This window comes from Schistocerca piceifrons, unplaced genomic scaffold, assembly GCF_021461385.2.
Source record: "Schistocerca piceifrons isolate TAMUIC-IGC-003096 unplaced genomic scaffold, iqSchPice1.1 HiC_scaffold_325, whole genome shotgun sequence".
Lineage (NCBI taxonomy): Eukaryota > Metazoa > Arthropoda > Insecta > Orthoptera > Acrididae > Schistocerca > Schistocerca piceifrons.
Window position 1 is genome coordinate 15001 of NW_025728543.1, and position 5000 is coordinate 20000.

General features: G+C 53.9%; 1 non-coding gene across 1 annotated transcript in view; it reads left to right on the forward strand.

The window, feature by feature from the left end:
• Positions 1–3408: 3408 nt before the first annotated feature.
• The window catches only part of LOC124745549, a 1909-nt gene continuing 317 nt past the window's right edge, over positions 3409–5000 (forward strand). Inside the window, exon 1 of the ribosomal RNA XR_007011072.1 lies at positions 3409–5000. This exon is cut by the window's right edge and continues 317 nt beyond it. This is a non-coding gene — a ribosomal RNA (small subunit ribosomal RNA).

Here is a 5000-nt window from a genome sequence, read left to right on the forward strand (position 1 = left end):
GACCGGCAATGACGCCACCCGCACCCGTTCGTGCACCACCCCAACCGCCAAACTCGCACCTCCAGCGGATGAACGGCGGACGTTTCCCGCACTCGTAAAGTGCAATCCACCCCTATAACTTGCGTTTCATGAAGAGTTATTTCCAATATGCGACATTCCCGCTGTCCGTATACATGAGCCGCGACCTGTACCACTTACGAGCGAGAGACGCGATCGCGTTGCTCACTGTACGGCGTCCGATACCGAGCCATCAGCATGTCGGTCCCCATGCGCGTTGCACTCGCACTCGCAGTCGCAAAAACGTGGGGCAAATATATTACGCGGAAGAGTTATAACAGACCGAGCCCCACTGCATGGGGGGAGTCTTTGTCACTAATGTACACAGATGGAACATTTTGGACTGGAACCAGATTACCCGTACACACGGCGCTGATTAGTAATCAATGCAGAGCCATCAAACTACAGCAAATATACACAACTGTCCGTATACATGCTGAAAGAGTCTGCCCAAAATGGGAACCACACGTCAGCCAGACACTCTGATCACGCACCACTCTCTGCTTCTAACAGGCGCACATACAATATGTAAGCACCAGCATGGAACAACATCCAGTGCATCTTCTCCGCCACATTACACAATCCACACTATCACAACCAGACCAGGAGGTCCGTGCGGAAAATACAATATCCCAGCCTTTCGACATCCACCATTGCGCAGACCAGGCACCAACACCCACACATGTCCTATACAACGGTGCACCCAACATCACAATAGTACCTCCTGTCACAGCGCACAAACAATGACATGAGTCAAAGACACAGGTCTCACACAAGCATAGAATTGGAGCGCCGCCTCTAATAAGCCAAAGGTGCATCCTGACGTGACAAATCTGATCATGTCACAAGCATTCACTTACTATAATCACTATCAACGAACCTGCCGCCCCCGCCCCCCCCCCCCCTACACCTTTCCGTACAACAACGTGTAACCTAACCTAACCTAACCTAACCTATGTTGTACCTTAACCTAACCTATGTTGTACCTTAACCTAACCTATGTTGTACCTTAACCTAACCTATGTTGTACCTTAACCTAACCTATGTTGTACCTTAACCTAACCTATGTTGTACCTTAACCTAACCTATGTTGTACCTTAACCTAACCTATGTTGTACCTTAACCTAACCCATGTTGTACCTTAACCTAACCCATGTTGTACCTTAACCTAACCCATGTTGTACCTTAACCTAACCCATGTTGTACCTTAACCTAACCCATGTTGTACCTTAACCTAACCCATGTTGTGCCTCAACCTAACCCATGTTGTGCCTCAACCTAACCCATGTTGTGCCTCAACCTAACCCATGTTGTGCCTCAACCTAACCCATGTTGTGCCTCAACCTAACCCATGTTGTGCCTCAACCTAACCCATGTTGTGCCTTAACCTAACCCATGTTGTGCCTTAACCTAACCCATGTTGTGCCTTAACCTAACCCATGTTGTGCCTTAACCTAACCCATGTTGTGCCTTAACCTAACCCATGTTGTGCCTTAACCTAACCCATGTTGTGCCTTAACCTAACCCATGTTGTCGCCTTAACGTAACCCACGTTGTCGCCTAAACCTGCTCTGTAATTGTTATACGACTCGTTCAATTACTGTAGTGTTGCCCACCCGCAACCCTCGCAATATAGTTCGCTACTCGCACTGCCCGCACCCCTGTGTATCGCTTCATGTTAAACACCTTGCAAGTCTTGCTCACTTTCCACATGCTCCTGCTGTACACTGTAATGTGGATGGCAGCAGGACGTACATGCCGCCCCTCCCCACGTCCCCACCTTGCCCCCTGCCTTCGCAAGCTGGTTGGTGAGAAGTTTGCATGTTCAATGCCCTTCGCATGCGACGTACTCAGGCTACGTTGTGGTGCGGCCTGTGTCAACTGTCCGCTGATGTCGTACGCGTGAACCACAATCTGTACTGCACATTCGTCCTTATGTACTGAATGATACATCGTGGCACATGTGTGACCGCACAACGACTGCGCCCAAAAACGGCGGACCATACAGTGCAAATATTGTGCACGCAGCTACGTGTCGTCTCCCTATGAGAGCTGGATTGCAGTGTGGTACGCCATAGAGACGTGTGGGAGGAACGGACGCCGTGGATGGCGATCAGCATGAGCTGTCTGTTGATGTATTCGGACCTAGTCGTCTCTCCTCACACACCGTGATGGCATGGTGCACCGCGTTCCATATCTGCGACATGCTACAGAGGCCGGTTGACAGTCGTTCGAGCAATGGACATCGCATACGTACGGGGGCCACCTTCCACGTATTGTCTAGGCGTGCACATTTTGTTGCGTGTATGTGGGCAGACGTAGTGTGGCGTGACACCTGACACAGGCATGCAATAATCGTTGAAGTTGCAAATGGCGATGGACGCCTGCGTTTTCTGGTGAAGTTACGCAAATGAACAAATGGTAACCTGTTGTGGTGCGGTTGTTCTCGCTAGGGGTGAATCGGTGATGGCGACGATAGGTTGAGGTACTAACCGGTTGTTCCAGCGATACCCACCATGCCGACGAAACTGAACGGCATCTGGGTGTGAAGCGATACGCGGCGGTGGCTGGGTGGGACCGTCCCCGGCCGGTGAGGGGGCGCCTCCCGGCGTGCTGGCCGCGCGGTGCGTGGGCGCACGCGCTACAGCCGGCTGGTGGGGGCGGCCAGTGGCAGGCGCGCCGGCCGACGGACGCGGCAGGCGTCGCAGCTGCGCGCCGGCGCACCCTGCGCGCGGCGCCGTGCGGCCAAAGTAGGTCCTCGCGGGCCCGGTGCGAAGCGCGGTGGACATCTTCAGTGTGCTGGTCCGATTGAGGACTGTGTGCGTTGAGGATGCGCCGCCGCCCGGCGCTCGGCGCCGCGACGCCGTCTGCTGCTCGGTCGCCCCAGCGGTTCTCGCTGGTGGTTTGTATCGCAGCTGTGCGGATGTGTTGGCGCGTGCGCTGTGCTGGGAGAGTTCGCTTCGGCACCCAAGTGGGGCTTTTGTCCTTCTGTGGCGCTGGCGTTGGAGCTGCCGGTCACCGTAGGTGGCGCGTGTTGTCTCCCGCCGGCAATGCCACGACAGCACGCTCCCGGGCCTCTGTCGGCAGCGGCAAGCTCAGTTGGGAGCACGGGTGGTCGCACCGAAAGCGTCTACTCGCCTAACTCCGGGCGATTGCGCCTCTCTCGAACCCGACCAAGTACTTGGGACGGCGCTGCGCGCCGCCGGGACCTGAGAGGGTTTCGAGGTGTATTGTGCAGGGGAGCTCAGCCTCCTCCTGTTTGCAGAATGATTGAGCGGACGCTTGCGTGTTCGCGCGGGCCCCCGGGACACACTCCCGGGCGGCCGGCTGCTCAGCTCTAGTTGACGCAGCTCCCTGGTTGATCCTGCCAGTAGTCATATGCTTGTCTCAAAGATTAAGCCATGCATGTCTCAGTACAAGCCGCATTAAGGTGAAACCGCGAATGGCTCATTAAATCAGTTATGGTTCCTTAGATCGTACCCACGTTACTTGGATAACTGTGGTAATTCTAGAGCTAATACATGCAAACAGAGTCCCGACCAGAGATGGAAGGGACGCTTTTATTAGATCAAAACCAATCGGTCGGCTCGTCCGGTCCGTTTGCCTTGGTGACTCTGAATAACTTTGGGCTGATCGCACGGTCCTCGTACCGGCGACGCATCTTTCAAATGTCTGCCTTATCAACTGTCGATGGTAGGTTCTGCGCCTACCATGGTTGTAACGGGTAACGGGGAATCAGGGTTCGATTCCGGAGAGGGAGCCTGAGAAACGGCTACCACATCCAAGGAAGGCAGCAGGCGCGCAAATTACCCACTCCCGGCACGGGGAGGTAGTGACGAAAAATAACGATACGGGACTCATCCGAGGCCCCGTAATCGGAATGAGTACACTTTAAATCCTTTAACGAGTATCTATTGGAGGGCAAGTCTGGTGCCAGCAGCCGCGGTAATTCCAGCTCCAATAGCGTATATTAAAGTTGTTGCGGTTAAAAAGCTCGTAGTTGGATTTGTGTCCCACGCTGTTGGTTCACCGCCCGTCGGTGTTTAACTGGCATGTATCGTGGGACGTCCTGCCGGTGGGGCGAGCTGAAGGCGTGCGACCGCCTCGTGCGTGCTCGTGCGTCCCGAGGCGGACCCCGTTGAAATCCTACCAGGGTGCTCTTTATTGAGTGTCTCGGTGGGCCGGCACGTTTACTTTGAACAAATTAGAGTGCTTAAAGCAGGCAAGCCCGCCTGAATACTGTGTGCATGGAATAATGGAATAGGACCTCGGTTCTATTTTGTTGGTTTTCGGAACCCGAGGTAATGATTAATAGGGACAGGCGGGGGCATTCGTATTGCGACGTTAGAGGTGAAATTCTTGGATCGTCGCAAGACGAACAGAAGCGAAAGCATTTGCCAAGTATGTTTTCATTAATCAAGAACGAAAGTTAGAGGTTCGAAGGCGATCAGATACCGCCCTAGTTCTAACCATAAACGATGCCAGCCAGCGATCCGCCGCAGTTCCTCCGATGACTCGGCGGGCAGCCTCCGGGAAACCAAAGCTTTTGGGTTCCGGGGGAAGTATGGTTGCAAAGCTGAAACTTAAAGGAATTGACGGAAGGGCACCACCAGGAGTGGAGCCTGCGGCTTAATTTGACTCAACACGGGAAACCTCACCAGGCCCGGACACCGGAAGGATTGACAGATTGATAGCTCTTTCTTGATTCGGTGGGTGGTGGTGCATGGCCGTTCTTAGTTGGTGGAGCGATTTGTCTGGTTAATTCCGATAACGAACGAGACTCTAGCCTGCTAACTAGTCGCGTGACATCCTTCGTGCTGTCAGCGATTACTTTTCTTCTTAGAGGGACAGGCGGCTTCTAGCCGCACGAGATTGAGCAATAACAGGTCTGTGATGCCCTTAGATGTTCTGGGCCGCACGCGCGCTACACTGAAGGAATCAGC